The following is a 12,840-nucleotide window of genomic DNA, read 5'->3' as shown; positions in this document are numbered from 1 at the left end:
ATTGGTGATATAGAAATTTTTTGCAAGTTTGTGAAAACACCGATTCTTCAAGGAGCAGTTAGTTATTTTAACTAATTCTTGTATTTCTTTGAAATCACATGAACTTGATAAAACAACTTGGTAACTATCAAGCAAATGTAAAGCGGTAGGTGTGAGACCAAACTCTATGATCTTTATCTTCATTGTCTCCGTCAGCACAAAAACGGGAGCTTCATAATAGTTTGTTGGGCATTCATTGAAACACGAAGAATCTAATATTTTTGTCATCTATTATAATGTTCCGATGACATGTATCCAAAATGTAAAATTAATCACAATATGCCTGAATTGTTTGATAGGATGGTTCTCAGAGACATCATTTTATAGAAGGGAATGATTGCAAAATATACGGTCTTTCTCAGTGCCATCCCTGCCCATGCATCTAAGTGGGAGCTTTGAACAAAATATAAACATGAATCCAAGCATAGTGGTTGGGAGATTTTTGTCATATGATATAGTTGATGTGAACTGTGTGACAAAATTATTCAAAGAGATGTCTTCAATTCCAATCTACCGTTTGCAAGAAATACACAAATTTGAATTGTTGATATGGCTTTATAAATTTTCAAGCAAATGCAATTGGTAGGTTTGAAGCCAAATTCAACAACCTTTGTAACTATCTACACGAGAAATCAGAAATGCAAGGCAAGATACATGTAAAATGGGGAAGAATAGATGATGTGAGTGGATTGTTTTACGTAATACCTCAATGACAAAGAAATATTTCATTGTGTTGGACACAACGGTTGTGATTCTTCAAGCATATGTATTTGATGATGTCGGTGTTCTCTCCATCTACGCAAAAATGAAGTATTTGGAACAACGTATGGGCATCCATTATTATAAGTTTTGCTACAGGTTATGGACATCCAACAGATGTCATCTCAAGGTTTGTAATAAGACAACTGCAGAATGTGCAAAAAACGGTGTGTTGAAAAAGACTTCACAAACTTTCGAGCAAATGCAATTAAGAAGAGTAAAGTCAAAATCTACAACTTTGCTCAAGCATCCTTCATGGTAGCACAGAATGGAAGCTTTAAAATAGGTTACATCATTTATCAAAGCATGATGTATGGTTTTGGAATCAAAATTGTGACACCGGTGCTATAACATTAAATTATAGCAGTTTTCAAAGGAATTGGTTTTATTATGTTTAATTTCAAAATTGGTGATCACATTGGTGTGGGACACATATGCCAATTCTTATCACATATGAGAGTATTACAATGAAAAAATGGAAGTTAATTGTGTGTGTGTTTGAAGGAATGTTGTGGGTGAATGATCGCTCTATGTTAATGATCAAGGTGGTTATAGTTACAAGTGTAGATTAAACAAACAAAAGACATTAAATGCTCAGTGTCAAAATGAAGCGAGGATTGAGAACTACCTCAACAAGATCAAACAATTTGGTCTTTTTCCTAACTTGCTAGTTTCAAATTGTCATTTTGTAAAAGTGACATGTCACTTGATGTAACTAAAGTTAGAATTTGGATCTAATGTTTGTACAAGTTAGGTAAATATTAACTTGTCTTCAAAAGGGTAATTACTCTAAGTGTTCGTTTATGCTAGTTATCCTAAGTAGCTATTTAGGTAGTTATTCTAAGTAGTTGTTCTAAGTGATTATCCTAGTTGGTTATGCTAAGTAGTTATGAGGTAGTTATTCAGAAAGCCTATTGTAGACACCTAAAATTGTCCTGTCTAATTTTATTTATTTAATTATTTAAGCCTAAGTATTCTATTAATTAAATAAATATTTATTTATTTAATTAATTCATTTATCCTCTTCTAGTCTTTTTCTTCATTTATATAAATACTTTTATTTATTTAAATTGTCTTTTTCCTAAATTAAATAAATATTTTTATTTATTTAATTGATCCCACTTCCTCTATTAATTAATTAAATCTTTATTTATTTAATTAATTCATTAGCCTTTTCTACCCATGACACATGTCATTCGTCTCTTAATTTCTACACTACCTACCCTCTCATTATTTTCTTATTTCCTCTACCTACTCTCTAATCCTAGCCGACCATTTATCTTTTAGACCTCTTAATCTTATCCCTCCATTTCTTACAGTGTCTTCTATATAAGAGGATGCTTCCTTCATTATCAACTCCTTAACTACGCTTTCAAACTTTCATATGCAATCAAGCTATCAACCACATTTCCGTTCTTTGTTGAGCTCTTGTGCACACATAAAATCTGAGAGCAAATATATCAAGCAAGATCAATGGAGATAGGAAGAATGAAGATTCAAACCCTATTAGACATGTGATGGTATAATCTTTGTGATTTTGTTGATTTGCATTGTCTTAGGTAATCTTCATATGTTATGGTGGATCTTTGTTGTTGTTAGGCTAGGGTTTTGTGGTTGAATTCATTTAGTCTTTCAATATTGTTGTTTTCCTTATCCACTTTTCACCATAAACATTTTGGCATGCCCAGTGGGACTCTTGTCCCTTTTGCATTTAACATCTTTTGTTATAGATTTTGTGTTTTTGATGTTGCATATCTGACATTTTCTGACAACATTTCAACTTTTCGCGTCTACATCTTTTGGAACCGTGTTTTTGTTTTTCTGTTGCGTCTGTGGGCCCTTGAATAGCATCTGTGTTTCTGAAAATCTTATATTTTTTTTCAGATTGTAGAATCGCGTCTATGTTGTCAAACCGCGTTTGCGGTCATTTTAACCACATCTGTGTGGCAGAATTGTGCCTATGTCGGGGGACCACATCTTTGGGGTTTATAGTCGCGTCTGTGTGCTAGATTTGTGTCTGTGTTTGGTTTTGCAATTTTTTTATTTTGTTTTGTCATTCAGGGTTTAATTTTGTCATTTTGATTTCAGATCTGGTTTATTCAAGCTAATATCTTGTGATCTAGCTAATACATTGGTGAAACTTGTCTTTAAAGCGAATCGCATTGTTGAAGGCCCCTATTTCACAGTCTTATGGATCTAAAATTTACCTAACATTTTTGCTTGCAGGAAGGGATAATCATTTGAAACAACCTAAACTACTAACAAATCTTTGTTGCAGGATCCTGGCAAGGGTTTTCTTTTGATTTTCATTGCTTTCTTTGTTTCCATAGACTAGGAAACACTTTAATTGGTGCACTAAAATTGAACCAGCATCTTTTGTGTCTTGGGCAATAGGCTCTCTGTGTTTATTTTTAGAGGGTCTGCCTCCTCGTGTGGTCATTAAGACTACTAGTGAGGAGGGAACGACCCAAGTGGTAGTGAGGAAAACCCACCTCTTCTGAACCACTATAAATAATTGTATCCATGGTGAAGTCCATGGGTAATGTGTGCTGATTAGTTCATACCGACACTATGTCTCCCCATAAACCTGTTTGATCAAATTTATTTGATCAATAGTAGGGCGTAACCCCTACCAACTGGGAGCCTTTTGTATTTACAAAGATGAAAGTGTCACATGCATGGCCACACGAGCAGATGCCCTTACTAGCACCTTTTTGTTTTAAAAAGTCAAAATCCTTCTAGTTGTTGGGACAAGAGGTCGGACCTCTGTAGCGGCCCATACACATACTGTTCTTAGTAGAGATACAAAGTTCGCCACAGGGAGTTTTCGTGGGGACTGGTGCTTGGTTGTCCCAGAAAAGTGAGTGCCGAGGGTGGAGCCAATGGGGTCAAGAATCTAAGTATCTACTTTAAATAGCATAGCCTCAGGGGAAACCCCATGTGGGATCAACAACTATTATCCTAGGCAACCATAAGAATTGTGCTTGTCTTCTTTTAAACATTCAAAAATTCAAAATCAAACATCAAAACATGGTGTCTTTTGTGTCTTCAAGTGTATGCAAAACTTTTTTATATCAAACAACACACTTTCTTTTGAGTCATTTTGAGTCTAAACACTTGCAAATAGCCCTCATCAACATTGTGTCCTCTTTCCATGAAAAACGGTCAAAAATTCAGATTTGGTCACAACAAACAACTTTACAAATTGGAAAAATTGCACTTAGGTTCTCTAAACGTGTCTATGTCTGACAGAAACACATCTGCGTCCTGTAACCATGTCTATGTAGGAAAGAAACGTGTATGTGCTATCATAGTAAACAACATTTAGAAAATTCTCAGAAAGGCATCTATGCAATGTCTAATCACGTCTATGTTGGGTAACCACATCTCTGAAGTATACAGGCACGTCTATGTTCAGTATTGGGAAAATCTATAGCCCAGCCAAATAAGAACAATCACTTTCAGAATTCTTGAGCTTCCTAGGTTATTTCTCCAGGTTTTCATCTAGCATTCAACCTATCTTTTGGTCTCAAAAAGTTCATCATTGCTTTGCACCTTGCATTACATTCACATTTTTCTAAACTTGAGTCAAAAGGTCACTTTCTCATCCCCATATTACTTTGTCAACACAATACATACAACAACATTTTGATAAGTGGTCCCTCATCAAGGTCTATCACCTTTGGGTCTCATTTGGTCTTACTTGGAGTCAAAGTCAACTTACCTCATCAAAAGATCTATCATCTCTTTGGAAACCACACCTACTCTACTACATACATACATGGTCTTACACTTTGGACATTGCAAGTACACCTCAGATTCATTTACATTCCATCCAACTCCTGGTCTTTCATACTCTTTCCATTTTCATTTAGTCTCACACATCTTGGTCAAGACATAGTTCATGGTTGAAACATGTTCCCAAAAATCTAGGAGAGAAGCTAAAGAGGCTCAAGAGTCCGCAAACATGAGTGGCTATGAGTATGATAATGATATCTTTTTCAATTTTGATCATACCACATTACCTGACATGGACATCTATAGAAACATTCAAAATATTGAGAACATGGATGATACAAACAACAATGATGCACAAAATGGAAATGTCGACAATATTTCAATACATTCAACAGAAGTGGAAGACTCTATCATGGATCCCCATTTTAATAGATTGGTTGAAGAGATCACAAGAAGAGATAGATAATATTTTTTATAAGTGATGGTACAAAGTGGAGCTAAAATACCTCATGATTTTGACATGTCCCAAATAGTGGAGAATCGACCTATTCAAGAAACTCAACTCAACATGGATCAAAGGAGACCTAATAGTGGCGGTACTAGAGGACCACATTTTGTGCCTGAGTCACCATCATCCTTGTTTCAAATACCTGAGGTACCAAATACACATGGTCAAGCTTATGATACTCACAAAAGAACATCTCATGAACAACTCTGTCTACACAAACCTTTATGGAAGTCTTATGCAGATAAATACACTCAATCGCATACCAATGCTAAGGACCAACCTCAAAAGAAATTGGATGTCCAGAGGTATGCTCAAAATTTGGACACAAGAAAACCCCATGTCAAATTTGGAGGCAACACACAAGAGAAAACTCATGATATGCATTATGATTATAGACCTCCTCCATATGAACATGTTTAATATCAATACCATCCATATATATAGTATCCTCATCCTCCACCCGGTGGTTCAGGCATGGGATATGGTCCAAGAAGTCGATCTCCACCCAAGAATGACTTACAACAACAGATAAAGGACTTACAAAGGCAAATGGCAGACATGAATACACCAAAACCAACTTATACAATGAAAGATATATGTCCCTATCCATTTGATAGAAGCATTCCAATGCCTCCATTTCCTACACACTTTGTAACACAAAAGTTTGATAAGTATAGAGGCAAAGGAGACCCTAAGGCACATATAAGACAGTTTTTCATAGCTTGCATTGAGGTAGCAACAAAAGAAACATACTTGATGAGATTGTTTCCACAAAGCTTAGGTGAGCAATCTATGGAATGGTTCTCCCAACTTCCACCTGGAATTAAGTCATGGGGTGATCTAGTAGAAGCTTTCATAAAACATTTCTCATATAACATAGAGACAAACATATATGTTACCACTTTGTGCTACACCAAACAGAAAGATGGGGAATCATTTTCATCACTTACAAAGATGGAGGAATTTCGCCAGTAGATGCTATTGCGAAATTCCACAAAAACAAATGGTAGAGATGTTTACACAGAATGTCAATAGAGAAATTGGTTATGACTTGAGGAAATTTTGTTTGTCCACTTTCAAGGACATCATTGAAAAAGGCTTAGCAATAGAGAAGGTCTTAATTGAGCAAGGAATCATCAAGATATTCAAAGAAAATAAAGAGGATTTTAAAGGAAAGGACAAGCCATGATTTTGGAACAAGAACAAGAACATAGTACATGATGGTGTTGTTGATGCTAACACAGTGAGACCAAAAATCATTCTTTCTAGATCAACTTCTACAAACAACCAAGTAAATACTCAAGCAACTGCAAAACCACGAAGGAAATACACCCCATTGGGATAACCACTTGAGTCAGCCTTCAAGAAGTTAGTGGAAAACAAGATAATAACAATTCCAGAAAATCCTCCATAAGAGCCAGAAGTCAAACCAAATTGGTGGAATGACGATGAGTACTATGAATATCATAAGAGAAAGGGACATAAAATGGGAAATTACCATCACTTGAAGAACATTATAAAAGATCTTATTGATAGAGGTTACATTGAGGTCGAGGGACATACATCTAATCAGGAACATGAGATGTTTAAGGAACCAATCCCTAAACATGACAAGGGAAAAGCCAAAGCCACATACGAGCAAGATAACTATACCAAAGTATCCTATGATTATGATTCAACCGTTAACCACATTTCGATGGACAACTATGTTTCTACTATTATCATAAAGGACAAAATGCCTGAAAGTTCTACCCAGAAACCCAAAGTTGCCCTAAAAGGCATTGGAACTTCTTTTGAATCTACCTCTGAATGTAATGTCACAACTCGTCGAGGTAAAGTCACCTTGCAAGGTGCTCCAACTACAACCACCACTTCCTCATTGGCCAAACCTAAGTATGACCTAGTAGAATAGTTAGGGAAGACACCCACGCTTATCTCCATCCTTGAGATTTTACGCATATCCCCTGCACATAAAGCCATCATTGATAAAACTTTGAGAGAGACCTTTGTACCCACTGATCTAAATGTGGACCAGTTTCAAGCCATGGTGGGATACCTTTCCATTCCACATACCCTCACATTTATAGAAGCTAATGACGCATCTATAACCTAGCCTCATAATGCACCTTTACACATTGAAGCCTTCCTACACAAACACCGAATAAAATGAGTCCTGATAGAAGGAGGAGCTAGTCTCAATATATGTACATTGAATTCTCATAAGCAATTGGGATATTCTAAAAAATATCTGATTGCTACAAACAAAATTACCATCAAAGCATATGATGACAAATAGCATTCAGCCAAAGGCACAATCACCTTACCTCTCAGAGTTGGACCAGTTACAAAGGATGTGGTTTGTCAAGTCCTCGATCTAGATCTCACATACAACATACTCTTGGCACGCCCATGGATTCATGAAATGAGAGTTGTTCCCTCAACATATCATCGATGTATCAAGTTCCCACACAATGGAGTTGAAGTGACCATCAAATCTGATCCAAACCCATTCATATATTGCAACAATCTGCGACCTAGATCAAAAATAACAATCCCAATAAAACAAGAGCTTGTTCCTTCATTAGCATATGTGGATCTAGAATCCTTGAAAGCTTCTACATCAAAGAAAACATAGCTAAAAGAAAAATTCAAGGTTAAAGACATGGGGTGTGGTGAGTATATCTTTCATGTTGATCAACTCCCACTATCTCCCACAAACAATTTGCAATATCAAGGAATTGGGTGTGAACCACCTAGTGTTGTGGCTACTAAGTCTGAATGCAAATCTCCTCTAGTGGTGCAAGCAGCTCTTGATATCAATAGCCCTAAGAGTGGTTCCAACAAAGAATCTATTGAGCCTATCGCCAGCCCTCCTGAGAGCTCACATAGCTTTACCATTTCATCCACTCATTCCATTTACACTTCACTCCTAAACTTGGATCAACAAGAATTACAAAAGCCCTTACTCATTAGGGATAAAAAATTAAGCCTTGAAAAGAAAAATCTAAAAGTTGAAAATAAAGAAAAGGCCTTCAGTCCGAACCAAAATCAAAAGTCATTGGATTCTGCAAAAATGAAAGTCAAGGATAAAAATCCTATGAAAGAAAAAAAGCAAGCGATGATCTTCCCTAATAGAAAAATAACTGGGGGTAGAAGTTCTACATTTTTAAGTCAAAAAGAATACTTGTTGATCCTAAGTCTCCATCATGCTATCCTACTTTCACTTCTTTTCCCAATCATAAGCCTTCATAACTCATCCACTTGATCCACACATGATTTCCCTTTTTGATACATCATGGACCTTTAATGGATCTTCCTCAAGGGACTTTGTTATCAGGGATGCCCAAAATTCTTTAGGTGACACGCATATGGGCCTACGTAGTTCACACAGTAGTAATTCTATCTCAGTTCCTTTATCAAGGAAGATAGTCAATTGCACCACATATCATTCAGTCAAGGAACAATGCAGCTACAATCATAAGGTTAAGCCTCACACATTTGAGGTGAGTGACTTAGTTTTCAAGGAGAATCCAAAAAATTAGCAAGAAGGAGAGAAGAAGGGCAAGTTCAAACCAAATTGGCTTGGTCCTTACATCATCACAACAGTCTATGGATCAGGTGCATATCAGCTTTTGACACCAGATGGAGAACCTTTGGAAGATCCTATCAATAGCATGCACCTTCAAATGTTTTACACATAGCTCTTCAAAATATCCTAATTAAAAAATACAAAAAAATCAAAAAATATAAAAAATACAAAAGAATCATAAATATTCAAAAATACAAAAAAATCATAAAAATAAAAAATCGTTACTTGGTGAAAACTTGGAAAACAGGTGCCTTGTGACACAAAAAAAAATTGAAAGAATCGAAAAAAGTAAAGAGAAATAAATTCATCCAACAGTGAAAACCACTTTGGTGGTGCCCTACGCAAGTACCATGGTGAAAACCAGGTTACCGGCGCCGTGTGTACAGACATTGCTCCTCCCTCCTTCAAGATTCAATCTTATCCTTTCACTTTGCACACACTCACAGCCTATCCATCCATAATAAACTTAACCATTCCCATCATGTCTTGTTATTGATCTACCCAAGATTGGTTAGCCATTCATAATAATCCTTCATTTTCAGCCCTTTCCATCCATAATAAATCAACGCCTATCTATGGGCTAAGGCAAATCCTATGTCTAGTGATGGGTTTGGAAATAAGAGCATCACACATTTTGAGGAGTACAGTTTCTTCCAGTTTTCTTCAGTTTATCTGCATGCAAACCACAATAAAGAAACACTTGCATCAAGATCCGCAATAAAGTTCCATCTTCTCCACAATAAAGTATCAGTTTCATGGATTCAGTCAGTTTTAGATGAGACACAAGAAACAACAAGCTTCAACAAATCAAATATTTCAGCAAACTCAGACAACATTATGGTTCAATGCTATCTATCCTTTTGTGATAAAAAACATTGTGACCATAATAAATTAGACTTATACAAGTGACAAGAGACACTAAATTTGAGGACTATAGTGGATGTTGGTGTAGAGTCTTGGTTTTCTTTTGATTTTATCTTTTGGTGACATGTCTTTTAGCTTTTCCAGGATGTCCCTAACTAGAGATTCTATCTCTAGGATGTATTTAACTAGAAAGGCAAGGATGGCATATGTTCACCTATTATTTTGTTGTTTGTGGACTATCTCTTAGTAATTCTATGACTTGTCCAAGGATATGAGGACATTGTGAGTCTAGTGTGAACTGGGGCATTCCTTGTTTGCGACTATCTGATCGCCATGCAAATGGGTATAATGACTTTCTGGGTTCAACATAAACTTGGATTGTCATAACCTATCTTCCATAATAAAAAGCTCAATGATGATAAAACACAAGAAGCTCTTTCACTTCCATATCTTCTGTCTTTCAACCCCCTTTCATGATTGATCTCCATTCTCCTTCCTGAGCCCATGTAGCCCGCTATCACATGACTGAGTATAATGACACACCAAAATAATTTGCATTTCATGTAGATTGCACCTGCATTACCACATATCTCATTTCATACATATATAGATATCACAATTGAACGATATCTTGCACACAACACATGATAGCACATTTTACATTCTCATCATGTAAATAGTTGTGTATTATCATATTCATCTACATTTTATACATTCACATTTGCATCATGCATAACATTTAAAAACATAAAAGAACAAAAAAGTATTGCATTTCATCATGTATATATATCTACATCCATATCATAAGCATCACATAGGTACACATACATATAGCTGCCGCAAGGATGAATCATCTCATATATATATATAATAAAAGTGTCATGATAAAATAATGTCAAAATCATATGGCTACAATCACCCGAAGGTGTCTTCATCATCATACAAAAATGATACAAAAATTATACATAGGGAGCCCTCTAAGGCTATGATGAACTCCCTCCCTTGGAGCCAGCTGACCTCGATGGAGTCTGAGCCCTGGAAGGCCCTGCCCCCTCTATCTAGTTGTGGTAGAGGACCCATGACCCCACCACTAGATGTATGTCTCCTGTCTCTCCCTCTAGTGGTCGTCGTATGCCGTGATGGTCTTCGAAAGCTCCTAGCCCACTGAACTGGTGGCACCAGTCCATAATATAGATCTCTCTAGTAGGCTATGTCCTCCCTTGCCCATAGAACATAGGTGTATTTGACTCTTGTGTCCTCTGTTGCCTGCCTGCCTACCCTCAGTGTTGTCTCAGCCTCCGTGTAGCACTAAATCACCTGATCTCTTTACCGCTCAGTGTCTCTTGAGCCTAGCCCCATCTCGCTCCAAATTCTGGATCTCATCTTCCTGTCCCTGATAGATCTCCCTCAAGAATAGTAGCTCATCCTCCTCCTCTCCTCCCTTCTCCCCCTATCACTATGGCTGCCCCTGTGGCTGTCCTTGACCCTATCCCTATACCTGTCTGGGAACCTGTGTTGTTGGCACCTATAAAGGCAATCCACCTCTACCCCTAACCACATGAGCTTGCCTCTCCTCTCCTCCACCTCTCCTCTGAGACACTCTCCTATCTGCTAGTGCACCTCACCTCCATCGTTGGCCTCTGCCTGCACTACCCCCACTATCATCTCCACCATCCCCACCATCACCCTCTATCGACTCCCCTGGATCCATCAGCCATGGAAATGGATGCTCTGCCCAATATGCATTGTACTTTGTAACCATCCTTACATCCTCCAAATCTACCCAAATATCCCAAGGCATCAAAACCATCTACAACATTTATGTCACTGCCTGATCATAAGACAATAATGGACCTAAATGATCCTGATCTCTCACTGTCTGTGCATACATCCTTGAACCTCGTGGCATCAGTTGTATCTTTCCAAACTACCTACATACTCTATCAATCAACTGCCGCTCAATAACATATGTTGTTCTTCCTATTAGATACCTACTCTTGAACACAAATGGCAGCTCTACTGCATCATCCCCCCACTCTTCACAATCTTAGTAAGGCCTCCATACCACACTATCTACCTCATCGATCACTTGACACCAATACTCTAGCCTCCCAGTCTGTGGCTGAGAAGTAATTGTATCATACAGAGGTACATAACTATGCCCATGTCCCTTGCCTCTAAAGTGTATCACTTGTGTCACCGAAAAATGCTCATATGCCCGTACTTGTAATAATGTTAGTCCACACCCCAATCCTGCTGATCCATGATATACAAACTGATATCGCTCATAATACAAGTGTGCCAGTAGATAGGGCCCGCATGCAAACCTGGTGTGCTCAGTCATTAATGTCTCTTGAGTCCTCCACATCCCATAGCCAACCCTTGTGTCGCCCTATCCGGACATAGGAACCCGCTGATAACTCCTGCCAACACCGCCAATAGTGCCAATCCTGTTGTTGTCATGGTGTCCCAAGCCACATGTCCTGCCTTCATCTCCAATCCTGGATCCTAAAACACTTGCCTCAGTGTATCCCTATCTCCCACTCAATCATAAGGAACTAACTCCCCAACGATCAGTATCCTCAGTATCCTATATACATCCTCTAAGGTGACTGTCATCTCACCCATCGACAAATGAAAAGTGCATGTCTCTGAGTGCCATCTCTCAGTTAATGCAGTCAACAACCCCATGTTCGCCCGAAACTCAGACATATACATAATGCATCGCAAGCCCATGGCCTCAACTGCTGCTCTATCCTCAAATGTCAGGTCTATTCATAACCCCTGAGTCGAAGGGAATCTCTCCTGTGACTCTAGCATCGGTAATTTCTCCTACAATCAAGCAAATCAATTGTGTCAATCCTAGTAGTACTCCCTATTCATCACAAAGTGTTGCTCTTTTATCCTAGTGCTTATATCTATCATATGGCACTCTATCCTAGTAGTACTCCCTGTTCATCACAAAGTGTTGCTTTTATCTTATCTCCTAGGGCACCTACTTGAGTGTATCCTCTTGAGTAGCTTATCCAATTGACAACATATTTTCTATCACAGAATTGTCAATTTCAGCCTAATCCAATTGAAAATGTATGTTCTATGACAAAATTGTCAATTTATATGGTACTCGCTGTTCATCACAAAGTGCCTCGCTCTATCCTATCTTAGAGCCTTTGCTTGAGTGTATCCTCTTGAGTAGTTTCCTAATTGGCAACGTATGTTCGATCATAGAATTGTCAATCCCAGCCCTATCTGTTATCCTAGTCTTCCCTAGAGGACCTTCTTGAGTGTATCCTCTCAACAACTTATCCAATCGACAGCGTATGTTTATCATAGAACTGTCGAT

The sequence above is a fragment of the Cryptomeria japonica genome, chromosome 10 (genome assembly GCF_030272615.1).
Source record: "Cryptomeria japonica chromosome 10, Sugi_1.0, whole genome shotgun sequence".
Classification (NCBI taxonomy): domain Eukaryota; kingdom Viridiplantae; phylum Streptophyta; class Pinopsida; order Cupressales; family Cupressaceae; genus Cryptomeria; species Cryptomeria japonica.
The sequence above is the reverse complement of the archived record's forward strand: the minus strand, read 5'-3'. Positions refer to the sequence as shown.